The sequence below is a fragment of the Schistocerca piceifrons genome, chromosome 6 (assembly GCF_021461385.2).
Source record: "Schistocerca piceifrons isolate TAMUIC-IGC-003096 chromosome 6, iqSchPice1.1, whole genome shotgun sequence".
Classification (NCBI taxonomy): domain Eukaryota; kingdom Metazoa; phylum Arthropoda; class Insecta; order Orthoptera; family Acrididae; genus Schistocerca; species Schistocerca piceifrons.
In genome coordinates this window covers 262,918,866-262,941,158 of record NC_060143.1, presented here as the reverse complement: position 1 = coordinate 262,941,158, position 22,293 = coordinate 262,918,866, and positions in this window count along the sequence as shown.

Sequence of the window (22,293 nt, the reverse complement as noted above, 5' to 3'; positions counted from 1 at the left end):
AAAACGTACTTCCTGTATATAAGGGCACAAACCGTAAGAAATGTGAGATTAAGACTTGAAATTCATTGGAGCGTACTGTAAATTTATGAAATGTATGAAATTGCTCAAAGCATAGTGAAAGTGAATCAATGATGTGAACAGAGGAGACAGATTGCTGTTAAATGAATCTATTGACAACGAAATGGAGAAAACTTGTGTATCACTGAACAAAAAGGGTATAGAATGTGCATGAAAAATGCTAAAGTTGAGCAAATGGATAGTGTGTAAATCATGACAAAAGATACACGAATGTATTGGGTTTCAAGTACCAAGAAGCAAAGTGCACACAATGAATTTTCCGTTGAAGATATGGGTAAATCCGTTATTCTAAAGCCGTGTATGTCATATTAATAACAACACAAAAAAATCCATTTTGCAGAATCTTCAAAAATTTCGTTGGGCAGAACTGGATGAAGAGGCCAGTAAGAAGACACTATTAAATATACTTTGGCTAAGGGATTTGGGTTTAAAAGGTGCCAGATTAAGTGTTTTGTGTAACGTGCCAAAGAGAGATTATACAATGGCGTGCTGAAAAGTGATGCCTCTGAATGTTTTTGTGGAAACTCTTAAAGCGTTTTAAATAAAACACACGGTATTAAAATTTCATAGTTCTGTTTTTCATGTCTACGTGTTTACTTCTCAACATAGTCACCCTGGCGACGAACACATGTCTCCCAGTGGGAGACAACTTTGTTGATCCTGCCACTGTCTGATGTTTCATTCTGTTGACCAAGCCACAACCTCACCTACTCTTGCACTGCTTCACCACTATCAAAATGAAGTATTTGAAGTTCTTTAAGATATAATTGCGTTAGCTTCCGCGGCCAGAGTCAGTTGACATAAAAGTTTTCTGAGTTTGGTACCGCATCATAATGTATAAAACCAACGTTTCGGCCACGGTTACAGCGGCCTTCTTCTGGGTCTACTGGTCAACTAGTGGCAACCGTGGCCGAAATATTGGATTTTCTCCAGCAGCAGTAGTTTTATACATTATGATGCGGTACCATACCCAGAAAACTTTTATGTCGAAGTTCTTTACGTTTTGAAAACAGATGAAGATCTGATGGGGCCAAGTCGGGAGGATCATCAATGATAGTGAACACAAGGCATCGGATTGTTGCAGATGCAGAGCTCATGTGTGGCCTGGTATTGTCATAATGAAGGTGAGGGTGCTCCTCGTGTGGAGGTACTTTCCGATTTCGAAACTCGATTACAAGATGTTGTTTCTCACTCTGTTACACGCTCCTATGTTACACGCTACAGTTCAGAACCCTCTAGAGGTAGAAGGCCTTAAATACTTAGATACAAGGAGTAAAGATGTAGAATATTGGTAACGTTTGTTTTATTTAAAACACTTTAAGATTTTTCTCGTGAAAAATTCGGTGGAATTACGTTTCAGCATGCCCTGTTAAATTTAAAATAGGTACACTACATTACATGTTAGATAAATAATCATGCATCAAAATTAAAGAGGCTGGTGGTTTATTCAGACACCTTACAACATTACTAAATGTTGTCATATTGATAGGAGGTGGGGAGTGATGTCAAACGAAAGTGCAGATCAGTGTTAAAATTTTGTGCTATGCAGGACATTGCCATGTAGACATGTAGAGATTTGCTGCACACCACTTGTAAGAATACCACGGTATTACTACTGATACTATATCCCAACGTCTTTCCTCAGCAGTAAGCTCGACAGTGCTACCACCATGGCAAAGACTCCACCTTGCTGAGAAACAAGTGTAATATATACCCTGCTTTGTTTTCCTACAGTCCTTGATGTTGTGGTTTCGTTTCTATTGTACACTTTCTCCTATCTGCGTTTCCACTCTTACTTCAATGAAACTTAATTTTTATACGGTTTTTGTAGACCTGCTAAAATTTCTGGTTATTGTTCTTTGTACTGGTATTCACAAGTTGCTACCAAACTAACCTATGTCGTTTGATCTCTTTCTCGTTTTACAATGCCTGCACTTTCCTAGTACAGGGTGGCAAAATAATGAGCGAGCTCATACTGACAAATTCTTAAGAGCTCGATATTATAATCACTCCAATAATGTCGCAGACTCTCTCTCTAGACATGAAGATTCGTTTCGATTCCTCTCCCCCTTGTAGGTGCCTCAATTTATTTGGGAGGAAGATCGGTTTACATGCATAGAACTTTAAGGGTCATATCACTGTTCCTTGGGGTACAATCCATACATATTCCTCTTTATTAGCAGTTCGCCCTCCACAATGGTTTCTTCATAAATTATGAATACACAAAAAAATTTTTTTCTTAGTGGGAAATAGGTACACAGTGTTGAGTAAAAATATTATGACCACCTACTTAAAACGTTGATATTAGAACATAGGCTTCCACGGCCGGTGTCATAGTGATTAAAATTCTTCTAGGTATTATGCCGCATCATTGCTAAAAACTAACAACAATAATAAACTAAATCCGACGTTTCGGCCGAATTGCAATGGCCTTCCTCAGGGCAGGACTGGTTTTGCATGGGGATAGGTGCTTCTATGTACGATTACAACAACATAATAAATCGGCGATAGCGGAACACCACCGTGACTGTGGAGAACCTATCAGGTTCAAGGAAGCCCGAATACTGACGAAAGAATCGTGGATGCGAGAATGCAAAATACGAGAGGCGACCGAAATTATTAAGCAGTCTGACAACATTAACAGAGAAGATGGCTACAAACCCCCCGCATCCTGGCTGCCGGCCGTCCCTGTCCAACGGGCATCGAGCGGTCGCGGGGCAGAAGATACACAGGTCACGGACATATCTGTACAAACAGCTGTGGAGCAACTGTCAGTGCACTTACACGCACATCAGGAGGAAAACTTGCAGACCAGAAGCCCAACGCTGATTGGCGGACAGCTACCAATCGTTGACGACATGTACATCTTCCCTTACGTCATGACTTTCCAATCATATTAGAGGGCCAATTAAGAGTTTTATAACAGTGACGTCGGACATCGATAGTCTGCAATATATAGAAGCACCTATCCACACTCGCAATTTTTTATTTTCCATAAGATTGATCTAATAATCCAGAACCTACAAAAACTATCTACTATCCCTTTTACCTAATAATAATATAATATAATAATAACTATAATAAGAAATCACTTAATGTACATATATTTCCCATAGGTGAATGTAATAAATATATAATAAATTAAATATATATAATTATTTACTTTCTGCTTTTGCAGCCATAAGATTATTATGAGTTGTTGTTTGTAAATGTTTTTTGAGATAACACTTATTTACAATTTTACCACATTTACAAATTACTTTAATTTTCATCATTCTATACATAAATAACAATGTCCATGTGTTCAATATTTATCTTTATAAAATTTGTCAATACTTTTTTTAATCATACATTCACTACACTGTCTTAACTGTGGCTTAGTGTTGTTCAATTAATTAGAAAAATAATTTTTTTTAAAATTTCGCATCACGAATTCTATATCATGAAATTCATCATTTCTATTTTTAAGTTTCTTCATTCCTTTATATTTCAGCTTGATTTGTTAATCTTCAAAAAACAGTATATCCCAGTTAGTAATTAATTTAGGGTATCTATCTGGTAAAAATTTTTAAACTCATTATTAAGCTCCAAACAAATTTTTTCCCCATATCTAGTTTTAAAATATTCACATCCAGTAACATCATAAAAAACATTAATCTCTAACTCAATAATTTTTTTAATCTCTGTCGAGATATTAAAATTGTTAAGGTTCTTTATTAGAGTCTCCATTTATATAGAAAAAATTTTAATAGATTTATATATAATTTTTTTTACATTTTCAATAATGAGTAATGTCCATATGCTAATGTATCTATTTTATTTTCCAATACATATATTTTATTATCATGAGGACTTAGTGCTTTTTACACGAAATGTATATATTTCATGTCTTTCACTTTTAATTAAATTAAATGTTCTATACTGTTCTCTATTGTTAAACAAACAATCTTTATAATATTCTAAACTTGTTTTGTTTTTAACAACACATTTCTTAATTCCATTAGATTTTTTTTCTATTTTGTTGACAACTTTATAAGCATACATTTTTGCTCTTAAACCACAAAATTCTTCCATTACTTTTCCGTTACATTCATTCTTCATTTTACCAACAACTTTCTTGTTTACTTGTGGAATACCATATATATTATCTGTTGGATAATCACTTGTATCAAAGTAATCAATCATTGATTTCATATCTTCATAGAAATCTTCGGTTTTAATATTATAAATATAACTATCTGTATCTTGATAACATAATTCAATATCTTCTCCGTATTTAGGTTTCATAACTCTACAGTGAAAATCGTACATCAATTCTTTACATAAATCAAGTATACTTAATCCAACATAAATAGGATTATTAAATATTATTTTAGTTTTATCCATATGAATAGCAGCTACATTTTCAGTAAATATAGTTCTATGTTTAAAGTTTGGCTTAGCTACAAGTTTATCACATACTTTACTATCTGAAACTAATTTAATATCTTGTCTATTTCTTATATTTTCCATTGTTTTACCAAATACAGAATTATTCATTAATTTATAGCAATCTTTTTCAAAATAATTTGTAGCTTTTGTCCTTAACTGTGTGTTTAGATCTATATACTTCTTTAACCAATTAGATTGTTTAAATTTTAACACTTTATGTATTTTGGTAAGTTTCATTCCTAAAGATAAATATTGTTTGAGATTTCCATAATGTACTACATTATTATGTTTTTAATCTAAAGTAGTTATGTATTTACTCTCATTTGTACTTGGACCATGTTTTGATTCAGGAGCTAGCGGTAAATCTTTATGTAAATCATCTAATTCTTTTGGATATTTTAGATCTACTTCAAATATATATCAGTCTTGACTATTGTTTGACATTTCACTTATTTTTGTAGAATTAAAGTTATATGGCTCATCCTATTTAAATCTGCCATAGCATAACCGTATAAATTATTTGCATCTAGATACATTATATAATCTGATATTTCTATATTATTATAATCTTTTAATTATTTATTATTTACTTTTACATATCTTTTACAACATTGTGAAATTCCACCTCTTATTCCTTTTTCAACCATTAGAAGATATCTTAGTCACATAGTAATTCAAATTTTTGGTTAGTAATTATTAACATTGCATCCCAAGATAAACCTGGTGCTGTAAAATACCAAGATCAATCTAAATTATGTGTTTATACATGTTTTTCTAAAATTTTCAAAAACATCACTTAACAATAATACATCAGTTTTAAAATATAAATCCTGATATTCACCAAGATTTTTAATATTGAAATTTTCCCAGACTGATTTTGCGTGTTCATAATCTTCATCATTTATGTAACAATCATTTAATTCACTAATAAATTTATCTTTTGTTGGTAATTGAGTTTCTTCAATTTTTTCCATGAATCCATGTAATCATATGGATAAACACCTTTCCTAATTACTAAGTTATACAATTTGTGAGAAACATACTTTTTAATATTTTTTAATTGATTTTTCCTTAAATTTGATGAAAGTTTATCAAGTGAAGAAGCCATCAAATCTAAACCAGTTAAATTAAGTAAATAAATAGGTACAAAATCAGGTTGTTTTAGTTTTAAATTAAAATTATTACATAATGGAGCAATATATTTTACAGTTAAATGATCATGATTATGTACTTTCTTATACTTTTTTGTATAAGGACATGTACATAGTATACAAATTGTAGATTTATGAAACATTTTATATTCATCAAGTGTAAGTAGTTTCATTTCTTCCGTTTCATAATAAATTCTTCCAATTTCTTCAACTTCGTGTTTTATACCTTCTATACACTTTTTATTACAATTTGATACACTTATAAACAACAGGATCTTTATAATTTCCATATATATATTTAATATAATAACAAAATCCACTTGGTTAATTTGTTTGGTATTTCATTGTATGTAGTGTTTAGGGATTTGGTTCACAATTATCCATCTTTCAAAGTAAACTTTCAGAATCAGCATAAAGAAGTGGAACTTGTTGTGTAAACTGATAATTTTTAATACATACAGATTCTTTTAATGGTTTATTAGTTAAGCAGTTTGTTTTATCATTATCTAACTCTTCTTTACTGTTATAATGTAATAAACATAAATCACAAATAAATAATACTGTTTCATGTTTGGCAATTTGACTTGATATCGGGCTAGATAAATTTTTTTTTAAACAAAAATGTTTATTATTATCTTTCTTGAAATAAAGTAGATTTACATGTTTTTCCTCATTACATTTTGTAATTTTTAATGGATACCTTGATAATTTTCATCTTCATCATCAAATGAATGAACATTAATAAATACATTAATTATATTTTCTATTTTTGGAATATGATCAACTAGTACAGGAAATTCAATATTTTCAAGTTTTTTATCAAGATCAAGACCAACATTTTTATATTTTGTTATTCTATCAGAATAATCATCTACAGGAAACAAAGCTGGTTTTACAGCCCACAGAAAACACTTTTGATCATTATTTTTACATTAACACATGCTTACTTATTTTTAATTTTACCTTGTAACTAAATACAAGATGATCCTTTTAATGGAACACATTTGTTAATTGCTAATTGTAAGCCAGTTATTCTATTTAATGACCATCCAGATCCTTGTGCTTCAAAATTAGATATCTTTTCTAAAATATGTCTTTTACCATATCACAATTTTTTATTAAAATCTTTTTCTGTCGAAATGGTATAGTTTGGTGTTTGTTGTCCATATTCTTGAACTTTTTCTTTTGTTTCACCTGCTTGCAGTTTATATTCACAATATAAATTGCAATTTCTCTTTACACCATGATGTACTTTCAAATAGCCTTTAACAATCTTAAAAAATTTGTTTTTACTGCATTTAAGAAATGATTATTATCAAGTATATCCATATTATTTTCTAAATTTATAGTTTGTAATCTGTCTGCAAATGCTTTTTCTACTAAGTAATCTTTAATTGTTTTTCTATCCATTGGTTTTACAAATATATTAGTAGAAAATGGGAATATTCCTTATAATGGTTTATCTTCTTTAGTTAGAAAAACATGATAAATATCATAAAGTGGTAACTTTTTCCAAAGATTTTCACTACTTTCATTTGTATTATCTTCTTCAGGTACATAAACGTTAACAAAATTTTTGTAATTTTTACTTACATTAGTTATGTAGTTATTACTAACTTCAGCAACATTATTTGTATTATTTCCACTTGTATTATTTCTAACAGTATTCGGATGATTACTGATAATAATTGAATGATTGTAAATAATAAATGTAATTAAATCAGCTTTATGTAAACTTTAATATCCTTGTAAATTAAATATTCTACAAAATTCATGGAAGTCTTACAATAGGAAATTATTGTAGTTGAGCAGCAGTGTTACTTTCCATTTTGCACTTCTATTTAAAATAAAAAAATTTATTATATTTTTAAAAAATATTTTTTACTAAGATGATAAATATTTAATAGATAGATAGCAATTATTATTTAATAAATAATTAATCAAAAATAGAATTAGTTTTTTATTTCGTTTAACAATCAATTCACTTTAAACAATTAATTTAATAATCAGTTAGTTTGCCCTTTTATTTATTACAAAAAAATTCTTTAGATTTGTAAAAATTATTTTTCTTAATAAAATGATCACTATTTAATTGATGGCTAATATTATAAAATCATGAAGGATAATTATTTAAAGTTAAAGCTCTCGTATTCTTAATATATTCTAAGGTACACTTCCTACATTTATTATTATGTTTATCTTTATGTGACAGATTTATATAAAACAATTTCAATCTTTAATTTCTTGGCAAATTTTACATTTTTTTTTCTTCAGTTATAATTTCTTCGTTATTCATTGTAGATTCATTTTCCATTTTTGAATGTTCTTTACTTGGATTTCGTCTTAAATGTTCTTTAAAATAATATATAGCAACACTTTATCGAATTACACAAGGAATTCGATTTTTATTGTATTTTTCTACATGATATTTATTTAAACATTGCCTACATAGTGTTCGATAACCATCTTTTGTATACTTTTGTTAAGTTAAATTATCAATCGATTTCTCTGTATTATAATATTTACAAAATTTAGTTTTTGGAGAACAATAGTGTTGAACTTCAATGTGCTCCATTTGTATAGAAAAAAATTTATTAGAATTGTAAAAATGTAATTTTTTTAATTTTCATTTATTCATATAAATTATTTTTAAACTAATCATCGCCAATAATCATGATCATCACCATAATAAGCTGCTTCATCTTGAGCATCCATCAAAGCATAAGTATCAATTATTTCATATTTTTTCTGATACTTTATTTTGAACAATAGTTCTACAAAGAGGACAATATTCTGTTCCCTTTAACCATTCATCAATACATTCTTCCTTGCAGCTTGTTTTAACATATTGATTATCATTTTTATCACTTAAATAAATAGGACAATCAATATCTTTTTCACATACCTCAATTAGTACATAAGTTTCTTTTAGTTTAGTTTGCATTTCGTTTAGGTTCTCCATTTATAAGAAATAATGTTTATTAGATTTATAAAAAAAGTTATATTTTCTAATTTTTGTACTGTATCTTTCAATATATTTATTACTTTAGGAATTAAATCAGATGTTTTATGACAATCAATATCAAATAAAGATAAATCAGTTGTACTAGCTCTAACTACTTATTTTGTAGATTAGCTGTATTCATAGAAAATATCATCTTTGAAAAAATACAACAAACTATTTGTGTATCTAATTGGTGGTAATCCTGGAGATTTTCTAGTTAAAGTTCCCCGTGATTTATATGTAAAAGTACATTCATCTATTTCTACATAGAAATATTCATTCAAGAATAAAAATCTCTTCCTGAAGAAGTGTTTACTATACTATTCAATAAAAAACTTTTATGCAATCCTATAGTAGTTATTGTGGTTCATGGTGGTGGGTTCCCGTAGTCATGTCCTAGTTCATGAACCATGGGCAACATATGAGTGGCCAAGTAAGTGGTCCTGACAGTCGGGATACTAGTTACTTTGGAATAAGGCAGGGCATCTTGGACATATTCTGAGTCGTGGTCACCTTTGTGCTCATACAGCAAAGACTACCAAATCCACCAGTGAGTCCCTCAACCATTACGGGTAACACCCAATGAGACTCAGGGCAAGTAAGGCTCGCAACCTGCTTCCCTGGTACTTTAAATATGTTGCTGGCAACAATCAAAGCAAAATGCCTCGGACCTTTGGAGGTGACAGAGTCCCACGTCTAACTGACTAACCAGGGACTCCTAAGATACAACTTGGCAAACAAATGGTAATGAGATGGGGAGGTATTTATATCAGTGGGGGCTACTCTGGGAAGAAGGTAGAGCTGGGAGAGGCTGCAAGTAAGATGGGGCTGGACGTTTTAGCTGTTAGTGACATTCGGGTAAGGGGTGAGGAAGAAGAGGAAGTGGGAGAATACAAGATCTACCTGTCAGGAGTCAAAGCAGGAATAGCACAATGGGGTGTAGGTCTTTACATCAGGAAAGAAATGGAACCAGCGTAGTTGCAATAAAGTATGTAAACGAACGACTGATGTGGATAGATTTGACAGTGTCTAGCAAGAAAATTAGGATTGTGTCGGTATATTCGCCTGTAAAAGGAAAAAGAAGTCGTATCAAAAATGACTACATACTAAAACTCAGGTAGACAGGGAGAGTTATGTTGAAGAAAGAAACAAAGCCAAAGAGATAATTGCAGCATCCAAGAAGAAATCTTGGGAAGACTTTGGAAAGAGGTTGGAGACTATGGGTCAATCTGCTGGAAAACCATTCTCGAGTATAATCAGCAGTCTTCGAAAGGGAGGTAAGAAGGAAATTACAAGTATTTTGGACAGGTCAGGAAAACTGCTGGTGAATCCTGTGGATGCCTTGGGCAGATGGGGGGAATATTTTGAAGAGTTACTCAATGTAGGTGAAAATATGATCAGTAATGTTTCTGATTTCGAGGTAGAATGGGATAGGAATGATGATGGAAACAGGATCACATTTGAGGAAGTGGAGAAAATGGTCAATAGATTGCAGTGCAATAAAGCAGCTGGGGTGGATGAAATGAAGTCGGAACTCATCAAATACCGTGGAATGTCAGGTCTTAAATGGCTACACAGGATAATTGAAATGGCCTGGGAGTCAGGACAGGTTCCATCAGACTGGACAAAAGCGGTAATCACACCAATCTTTAAACATGGAAACAGAGAAGATTGTAACAACTACAGAGGTATCTCTTTAATCAGCATTGTGGGTAAAATCTTCTCAGGTATTGTTGAAAGGAACGTGTGCGTATTAGTTGAGGACCAATTGGATGAAAGTCGGTGTGGGTTTAGGCCACTTAGAGGTTGTCAGGACCAGATCTTTAGCTTACGGCAAATAATGGAGAAGTGTTATGAGTGGAACAGGGAACTGTATCTATGCTTTATAGATCTAGAAAAGGCATATGAGCGGGTTCCTAGGAGGAAGTTATTGTCTGTTCTACGAGATTATGGAATAGGAGGCAAACTTTTGCAGGCAATTAAAGGTCTTTACATGGATAGTCAGGCAGCAGTTAGAGTTGACGGTAAATTGAGTTCATGGTTCAGAGTAGTTTCAGGGGTAAGACAAGGCTGCCACCTGTCTCCACCGTTGTTCATATTATTTATGGATCATATGTTGAAAACAATAGACTGGTTGGGTGAGATTAAGATATGTGAACACAAAATAAGCAGTCTTGCATATGCGAATGACTTAGTTGTGATGGCACATTCGATTGAAAGTTTGCAAAGTTATATTTCAGGGCTAGATCAGAAATGTAAGGACTATGGTATGAAGATTAGCATCTCTGAAACGAAAGTAATGCCAGTGGAAAAGAAATATAAACGGATTGAGTGCCAAATAGGAGGAGCAAAGCTAAAACAGGTGGACGGTTTCAAGTACTTGGGATGCATATTCTCATAGAAAGGCAAAATAGTGAAAGAACTGGAAGCGAGGTGTAGCAAAGCTAATGCAGTGAGCACTCAGCTAAGATCTACTCTCTTCTGCAAGAAGGATGTCAGTACCAAGACTAAGTTATCTGTGCACTGTTCAATCTTTCGACCAACTTTGTTGTATGGGAGTGAAAGCTGGGTGGATTCAGGTTACCTTATCATCAAGGTTGAGGTTACGGATATGAAAGTAGTTACGATGATTGCAGGTACTAGTAGATGGGAACAATGGCACAATGAGGAAATCAAAGAAAAACTGGGAATGAACTCTATAGATGTAGCAGTCAGGGCGAACAGGCTTAGATGCTGGGGTCATGTTACACGCAAGAGAGACGCAAGGTTACCCAAGAGACTCATGGGATCAGCAGTAGAGGGTAGGAGGAGTCGGGGCAGACCAAGGAGAAGGTACCTGGTTTTGGTTAAGAATGATTTTGAAGTAATAGGTTTAACATCAGAAGAGGCACCAATGTCAGCACTGAATAGGGGATTGTGGAGGAATTTTATAAGGGGGCTATGCTCCAGACTGAACGCTGAAAGGCATGATCAGTCTTAAATGATGATGATGATAGTAGTTATTGGCTTTGAATATCCTGAAATTAGATGTAATCTACCATATAAAACATATTGTCAACAAATATTACAACTTCACCACTTTGTCTTTAATATATTCCATCTACTTTCTGTAAATCTTGTGGTAAAAATGTTAATCAATTAAATTAGGTTTATTCTCTTTTATGGAAACCTTATTATGAAAATTATACAAAATTCCATTTGCAAATAGTAGATGATCAAATTTCTTAAATTCACATAAGGATGCAAATGGTTCAATTGGTGTTGGTGATATAGTAGTAGTTGCTGTTTTCGTTCCTCTATTAGTTTGTGTTCCATATAAACTTTGAATGGCATCAACGTCATCTTGAGATAATTCTCAATGTGAACCGTTATAGTATGGATACATTATTGATTCAAATACATCTGAATGTTGTAAACCTAATGCATGCCCAATTCCATGTACCAATACTTCAAATAGATTTGTTTGATATGTTGGTGTATTTTTATCAATTTCCAAGTAAAAGTTATCATCTTTATCCATATGTATTTCTAATGGATCATTATTCCTATTTGAAAAAAAAGCATGACCTGACACATTTCCTTTTCCATCTATCTCCTCTGGACAACGTTGACCATTAAATTCATATAAATGTGTTCAACATATACCTGTAATTAAAATATCAGGATCATTGATATTATTAATAAATTGAATACCAATACATTTCTGCCATAATTTAAAAGCTGCATTTGTTAATTCCAATACTCTTTTATTTGCTCCTTTATAATCCAAATTTATATTCTTTTTATTCCATTTATACATGCTTGTTTTATAACTATCAAATGAATCTTTTACACCACATCTTGGTTTGTTCATAAAACGTAACGTTTCTTCATTTAATTCACCAGTAACCTCAAGATTGTGTGTTAGTTGAAATAACATTTATGATTCTCTTAATAATTCATCACTAACTTGTGTTATTTCAGTTTTTGGTGAAATACCTAAGTAATCAAAATCAATTAAATATTTAGCTACCTTATTCTTTTGCAGTTCTAAGCCTGGTGCAGTTGCTATTATTTTCACAAACAGCAATAACAGAAATTTCTTCATTTAAAAAGAATTAAAAAAAATAAAATGTAACTTTTTCATCATTTACAATTTAATTTATTCATAAATACAAACTACATATTTCATCTAATGTTTACTTTTTGCAAAACCAATGTAAAATATTTCTCTTAAATGTAATCGATTGTAGACACCATCAACAACAAAGTTACATACAACAACAAAATTTTTAATGATTATTGATGAAGAAAATAGTCCATGGTTTAAAGCCAAGGATCTTGCTATACTTTTGGATTATAGTCAAACACATCAAGCTTTTAAACATATTGATGAAGATGATAAAGAATTATTAGCACATTTAAACCCTTCCAATTTAGACGTATTAAAAGGCAATAAAAAATCTACTATTTTTGTCAATGAAGGTGGCTTCTATTCTTTAATTTTAAAATAAAAAAGAGGAGCTAAACAATTTAAAAGATGTGTTACTCATGAAGATTTACCATCAATTAGAAAACATGGTGAATATAAGATTAGAAAAGAGATGATAGATGCTTATAAATATAAAATAGAATCTTTACATGAAATACGTAAATTTGATAAAAAAACAAATCGAAGATCTAAGACAAACAGTTAAAATGGCTTTTGATGTAATAAACACAAGAAACAAAGAAATAGATACACTATTACCACATTTAGTTCCTAAAACAATTGATTACAGTTTAAGACCAGCATTCTTTATTTACAATTATTTGATGATGTCATTAGAACACAAGGAAAACATTTACAGAAACAACTAAATAAAATCGAAGATAGACATCCAAATTGTAAAGAAATGTTAAGATTGAAATGTAATCCTAATTCAATAAATCTGTATCAAAGAAAGAAAGAAAATTTGAGGATTGTCGAACTATTTCATTATTTTGAATAATTATACACAAGAAATATTGATAAATGATATTTCTGTTGATTAATTATCTGTATATCCTTTTTCAAAAAGACCTTTAAGTTTACTAATTCTCACTTTATCGCCTTTTTTTAAATTTAGTGTCGGCTTCATTAGAGACAATATTAGTTATTTTCAATTTTTTTCATTTACTTCTATTGGCTTCATTCTTATTGTAGAATATTTTGTGTTATTATATTCATCACTTAGATCTTTAATTAGATTGATCCATTTACAATTTCCTTGTAAAGCAAATTTGTTCCACATCTTTTCTTAAAGTGTTCTGTTAAATCGTTCAACAACAGATGCTTTTAATTCTGAAAAAGTAGAATATTGATTAATGTTATATTTCTTTAATAATTTTTTAAATTCTTTGTTATAGAATTCTTTACATATATCTGTTTGTAAATTATTTGGTCATCTATCTATAAACATTTTTTGAAAAGCGTCAACTATATTTTTAGCTGTTTTATCTTTGATAGGAACAGCCCAAGCAAATTCCGAAAAGACATCAATAACAGTTATTAAATATTTATATCCCTTATTTATTTTAGAAATACCTTTCAAATTACCTGAATCCATTTCAACTAAATCAGCTTGCCACAAATCACCTATATCAAAAGAAACAACATTTCCTCTATTAAAATTCTTTCTCATTAGTTTATGTAATTCATTAATTATTTCCTCACACATATTATTATTATTCAGTACTTCACCATTTAGAAAACTTTTTTAACAAATTTGCTCTTTTTAGATATACAAACTGTACAAAGACCTTCAATTCTTTGTCTATCATTTTTAGTTGTTGCTCTATGTGGATTATGTGTATCAGTAAACTTTTTACACTTTAGACAATAAATATTCGTCGAACTATCAGTTTAATAAGTCACAGCTGCAAAATTCTAACGCGAATTCCTTACAGACGAATGGAAAAGCTAGTAGAAGCTGACCTCTGTGAGGATCAGTTTGGATTCCACAGAAATGATGGAACACGTGAGGCAATAATGACCCTATGACTTATCTTCGAAGATAGATTAAGGAAAGGCAAACCTACATTTCTAGCATTTGTAGACTTAGAGAAAGCTTTTGACAATGTTGACTGGAATACTCTCTTTCAAATTCTTAAGGTGGCAGGGGTAAAATACAGGGAGTGGAAGGCTATTTACGATTTGTACAGAAACCAAATGGCAGTTATAAGAGTTGAGGGCCATGAAAGAAAAGCAGTGGTTGGGAAGGGAGTGAGACAGGGTTGTAGCCTCTCCCCGATGTTATTCAATCTGTATATTGAGCAAGCAGTGAAGGAAACAAATAAATAATTTGGAGTAGGTATTAAAATACATGGAGAAGAAATAAAAACCTTGAGGTTCGCCGATGACATTGTAATTCTGTCAGAGACAGCAAAAGACTTGGAAGAGCAGTTGAACAGAATGGATAGCATCTTGAAGGGAGGATATAAGATGAACATCAACAAAAGCAAAACGCGGATAATGGAATGTAGTCGAATTAAGTCGGGAAATGCTGAGGGTATTAGATTTGGAAATGAGACACTTAAAGTAGTAAAGGAGTTTTGCTATTTGGGAAGCAAAATAACTGATGATGGTCGAAGTAGAGAGGATATAAAATGTAGACTGGCAATGGCAAGGAAAGTGATTCTGAAGAAGAGAAATTTGTTAACATCGAGTATAGATTTAAGTGTCAGGAAGTCGTTTCTGAAACTATTTGTATGGAGTGTAGCCATGTTTGGAAGTGAAACATGGACGATAACTAGTTTGGACAAGAAGAGAATAGAAGCTTTCGAAATGTGGTGCTACAGAAGCATGCTGAAGATTAGATAGGGAGACCTCATAACTAATGAAGAGATATTGAATAGAACTGGGGAGAAGAGAACTTTGTGGCACAACGTGACAAGAAGAAGGGACCGGTTTTAGGGCATGTTCTGAGGCATCAAGGGATCACAAATTTAGCGTTGAAGTCAGTGTGGAGGGTAAAAATCGTAGAGGGAGACCAAGAGATGAATACACTAAGCAGATTCAGAAGCATGTAGGTTGCAGTAAGTACTGGGAGATGAAGAAGCTTGCACAGGATAGAGTAGCATGGAGAGCTGCATCAAACCAGTCTCAGGGCTGTAGACAACAACAACAACATGATAATCATGTGAAGTATGGTTTTCCATTTATATAGATACAAATTTATTAAAGTTTAAATTAATCTAATTTTTCCAATACTTCTAGATCATTACCCACTTTTTTGTCCAAGCTTTTTTTGATTTCGGATTCTAATGATTTAACATAACTTTCTACTTAATAAGTTTTATTTAAAGCATTAATAAGATTTCTTTTCATATCGTTTATATCTTTATTATTATGCGACATAATACCATCAATAATAATATTTCTTTCCTTTAAGTCCAAAAGAACCTTGTTATATTCTTCTTTATTAACATAGTTACTTAATTGCATTAAAATACTTGTGTATTCTGGTTTTTGTAACAAAATTTAATAGTTCATTCACGAAATAATGTTTGTCAACTACATCTTTTGCATCAATTGGATCATTTACATTAGCAAGTCTTCTACCTTTAAAAAAATATATCCTTTAGTTACTTTAAAAATTATCTTAGGATCTATGGATGATTGTAGTAGTTTTCGATATTTTCAATATTTTCTAAATTTATTGTAGTTGTATTAACTACTTGTTCATTTTGTGTAATTAGATGTATCTTATTTCCAAAAATGTCCATTTATTAAATCTAAAATATCAAAAAAATTTTAATTTTTACATAACAATTTTAAAATGAATAAACATAAATGACCACATATTTCTTCATCAAAATTTGTAATACTTTCTGTATTGTAATATAATTCCCTTTTTCTTAAATACTTAACTAACTGTTTTGGTATATTACTGCCAAATGAATCAAAAACAACTTTTTTTATCTTTATTTTTATAATAACAAATCCATTGTGTACCAGGATTATCAGATGTACCTAAATTTACTATACCACATTCAATTTTAAATGGCTTATTTGGTAATTCATCAATCATGTATACACCACGAAAGTGTTCAATTTATAATTATTTCGTAAGTTCTTCTATATCAAAATTACTTAATGCATTAGTATATTTATCAATTACCTTTTCGAATTTTTTTTGCTTTCTTTATTGCATTACCTGCTTTCTTTTCCATTTCTAAGTTACGTCTTTTTTGTTCTTCTAATTCTTTATCAGCTTTCTTCTTGTTTATAACTGCATTTCAATTGCTGGAGATCCACCAGCTAAAGAACCTATTGTTGCTAAATAAGGTAATGCGGCTAATAATAATGGTAAAAATCCACTCTCATGTTGTGTTAATCCTTTACCATCTTTCTTTTTTGTTAGATATTCAATAATTTTTTAACAGCAGTAGTAGCTAATGTTAGAAGCAAATTTCCACCAACTTTATTTTCTTTCTTTCTTTTTTGAACATGTGTTAAAAATGGCTCAATTGCATTTAATTGTTCATTATTTAACTTTAATTTAATTGACTTCGGTTTAGTTTTGCCACTAGGTAGCAAAGTATAATCAATTCATTTATATAGTTAAAAATTTTATAAAGATATTTATATTTATAATCTCCAACCATTTTTATCAAGTCACAAGCCTAAGCCTGCTTTCCATACATTATTCCACTAACTGCTGTTGCTGCTACTTTTTCACCAAATGAAGCATCATTTGCATACATTCATTCTTTTGCAGCTCATTGAAGTTCTTTATCAGCTATATGTCTTTTTTCAAAAATCTTATTATCTCTATAAGCAATATCATGTGTTTTACAAGCTCCATCTAATGGATTTATACCTTTATCACCTTTAATCTTTCATCTAATTTTGTATCTGGACAACAATAATTATAACCTGGAAGATGCATTTCAAATGGTAATTTGTAAATCAAACTATTTACTAATCCTTTTCCATATTTATCACTTTTCCAAACTGTATGTGGAAGATTATTCAAAAATCTAATTAAATATGGAATTCCTTTTGAATTATCAATTATAAAATCATTAAATTTATTTGTTAACGTCTGTGCAATTCTAACTTTTTCATTATGATAAATTTTATTACCACTTGGTTCTTCACCGTGAATTACTGCTAATGTATCAGTTAATTGTCTAACAACATTCATCCAAACATATTCAATTTATTTATGTGTATTTTTTAATTAAACCTTTATCCTTTACCTCATGTGAACTAAAATCTGATGAATCTATAGTTGCTTTTCTTCTTAAGTTTGGAAACCAATCATCAACAATTGATTTTATCAAATATTTATATTTCTTACCTTTACTTGATCTTATTTTATTTGCATTATAATCAGAATACAATGCACCTGAATTATATAATATATCTGCATAATTTGATACATCTAGACCATCGAATTTTTCATTCATATCATCTATAGTAATTTGTTTTTCAGTTAATTCCACTGAATTCAACAGGTAAATTACCGACATATTTAAACATGCCAACAGGTTTTAAACCAAAACCTTTTTTTAATATGATTAATGTACTTTAACATTCGTTCACTAATATTTATCTTTTAGTTTCATTTAACTTTTTATTTTCATTTTGATGACTACTTGATTTTTTTTCTTCTTGGAATTAATTTAATACATTTTGAATTTCTGATTCACTTAATGTATAATCATAATTTCCAGGAATATCATCAGACCAATCTTTTAATGGTTTAATTGGCGATAAATCTCCAAAATCTTCTATATGATTATGATATGGAATCATTTGTTTTTCAACTTCTCTACTCTCCTCAATTGCTTTGAGAACATTATCTCCTAATCCTTCGATTCCTTGTTTAACTTGTTCAACTGCATCATTAACAGGTTGGTCTTCTTTATATTTTTCATATTCTGTTCTTGGTTGCTTTTTCCAAAGCTTAAATTGTTCTTTTAAATCTTCAGCTTTCTTTTTTTTGTTTGGCTTGCTTAACAACTTTTTCATCGTACTTTGCAAACATTTATTAAGGAAGAAGAAACATTAGTTATGTGTAACATTTATGTTAAATGTTTATGTTGAATGTTAATCTATTGTGAAAAATCCAAACTCATCATTCCAACATTTATTAAACATTTCTCTAAAATTATCAAACATTAAATCTCCACCAACAAATTCATGATAAATATGATTTAAATTTGTATCATCTTATCTAAAGGTATATAACAAAAATTAGATTGTCTCTAACTAACTGTTTAGGTATTTTCGAATAAGTTTGAGCTAAATAAAAGCAATCTATACCTTTGTGTCTGCTTCTAGTAAAATATTCTCTTACAATATCTTGATTTTCTAAAATGAAATCATCGAATATCACAACTGAATTATCTTCACATTCATCTAAAGGAATAACTTGTTCGTTATTTTCAATAAAACTTACAGTATTCATTAATTTTATCTTCAATTTTATACATTGTTTTATAAATTCTTGATACTTGTCTGATCTAAGATTTTTTAATAAACATATAAATGATTAATTTTATTCCAATTTAACCTTCCACTAGCTAAAATATAATTATCAATCATTAATGTTGTTGGTCCAACTGTTGCACATCTAATAGAATTTGGTAAAAGTTTACCATGTTTGTTTTTTTCTGGAATTCTTACTTTAGGTTCCCAATCTGTTATATTCAATTATTTAATAATTTTTTTCAGTAGTAAATGAGTAGATTGACGCAGTCTAAAGACAGCTTTGGCTGTCACCTATTTCAACTTATTGATAAATCTTCAATATTTAGGAAAAGATCAACTGTTCCAATATGTGATAGTTGTACTAATGTTTCACTAGTTGGTTTTTATTCAACTTTCTTAACACCAAATATTACAACAAAAAATAGTAAACTTCATTGTGATGGAGAAATGATAGAAATTCCTATAGGTCAATTTAGTTTTAAAAATTTAGAAAAATTTATTCATTCGAAAAAACCTACTATACATATTAAAGCAGATAAAATTTTAAACAGAATTGCTATTGAAAGTGATGTAAAATTGTATATGGATATAGAAGATAGTATTGGAAGTTTACTTGATTTTAATAATCAAGTTGTTTTACCTAATGAAAAACCTGTAGCTAAAGATGTTCCTAAAACAATTCCTTTTGAATTAATAAATATAAATTTTAATCTTGGTGATGGAATGTATGTGAAACATAATGATCATTTTCATAAAGAAGCTAATATTATTGCTTCATTTAAACATAATGCAGAATTTGGTGGACCAATAATTTATGAACCAAAATATCCTGTAAATGTTCCTATTTTTAATACAATTCAAGATATAGAAGTTACTATAACTGATGAAAATGATAATTTAGTTGACTTTAATGGTGCTACTGTAACAGTTGTTTTAGAAATATCGTTGTTGCATACTAAAGTCTGCTTTGCTGACGTTAATAATTTTTTTCCTAAATAAATAAGTAACTGCTAAATCATCTTAGACTGCATCATGAATAAAATTGAAAGTTATCAATTCTATTCATTCCCTGTGAATCAGAAAACTAAAAATAATTTAAATGTTCCTAACAAAGATACAGTAATTGAAATAAATATAGGTGATGGTTGGCTTCATCCAAATCATGCACAATTGTACAAGAATTTTAGAATTATTGGAAATGATGGCACAGTTTATCCAACTTATGATGGAAAATCAAACAAAAAATTAATTGAAAGTTATGTAGCAAAACTGTTTGTTTTTATAACGATAAAGAAAGGAAATAATATTTTATCTAGAATTGAACATCCTTTTATTTCTTCATCTGTTTTGCTTCATCTGTTACTGACGAAATAAGTTTAGAAGAACATATAATTAATATAGGAAAAATAAATAGCAAAAGAAATGAAGTTCTTTATCCACTATCATTACTTGGTGGATTTTTTTTTGATTATAAAGAAATTATGTGGGAAGGAGATTTAACTGTAATTTTTACACGTAGTTCATCTTCTGGAGACACTATTTTACATTGGTCTGATAAAAATGATGCTGGAATTGAAATAAAAGATACACTTCCTAAAGAAGAAAAATTAGTTATAGAATCTATGGAAATTCACGTACCAGTTGTTAAATATGAACCAAATTATGAACTTGAACAACGTGAAAATATTATTAAAAATTCGAAATTTCCTATTTCTTTTTATGAGCTTCAAACACAGAAGTTTCCAGATTATCTGGTAAAAACAGTTTTGAACTAGATATTACAAATTACTATAGCTCTACTGAATTTTATATTCCATACTTCGTATTTGTTACATTTCAAACAAATCGTAAAAATAATCAATTAGTTGATTTGTCATTATTTGAACATGTCAAACTACAGAATATTTATTTAAAAAATAGTATAAATGAAGTTTTTCCTCAAGGAATGTGGAATATTAATCCGCCAAATAATTTTCTGAAAGCATATGATCCATTTCTTGATTTTAAAAGATATAACATATTGATATTAGTCCATTTAGTTTTATAAATAATTATCCAATTTATGTACTCAATATGACATGCAGAAAGAATATTGTAGCTACACAGAAAACTACTATGAAACTTTCTGCAACTTTTAATGATAGAATTCCAAATGATACACATGCTTATGTAATTAAGTATGGTAAAAAGAATCTTACATATGATGCACAACATAGATTACTTACTGAAAATTTTAATTATGAACATTTGCTTCTATATAAATGAATGAGAAACTTAAAAAATTTATAAAAGTGTTAACTTCTTGCTTATATATATTTCTGAAACATTTTAAAAAAGATAGAAAAAATAAAAACTGATAATTTTAGTATCTTACTTATTAAATGATTTCCAATTTATTTTATTATACTTTTTCTAGAATACTCTTTTTATGTAGATTATGTAGGCACTCTTAATTTTTAAAATCGCATAATATTTGACTGAAAAATTAAGAAAAAGTATTTTGTCCCTTGCCCCTGTGAGTTATGCAAACAGACTTACTTCCGTGTATTGCAGGTATCAAACTTTTAGGGGAAAAGGGCCTAACCAGAAATGCAATCAGAATTCCAATATCTCTAAAAATAAAAAAGTTATAGCAAAAACAAATTTTCATAGTCTTGAGATGAAACAAAAAATGATACGTCCAAAAGTGCTGAGTCATGGTAGATACATTTTGCATGTATGAAACTGAGCTTCATTTTATATGTATGTAACTGTACTTAGAGAGACATCTGCAAGCATTAGTCTGAACTAACTGGATTCTAACTTCTGTCAATAGATGGCACTGAAGTAACTTTCATTTACAATTTTCTCTATTTTTATTTTTAATTTTGTCGTTTAAAATCGCATTCATCAATTGCTCATGCTTGTTCTCCAATTTTAAAATGGAACAATGTTAACAAAATAATGAATTTGATCCTGAAATAAATTGAAAAAGAAGTTCATTTTTAGAAGATATTTTCTTAGTAGAACAACTATATATATATTCTTCATGCTCCTTTACTTCAGCCAAACTTCACTCAAACATTGACCAAAGTGAGTGGCCATAGCTGAGGTCCATAAAGCGTTTTGTGCGAAGAGTGCTAGCCATTTGGCTAAAATATCCAACACTCTGCCTTATGTACTTAATAACAGCCCAAATAAAAGAAGCA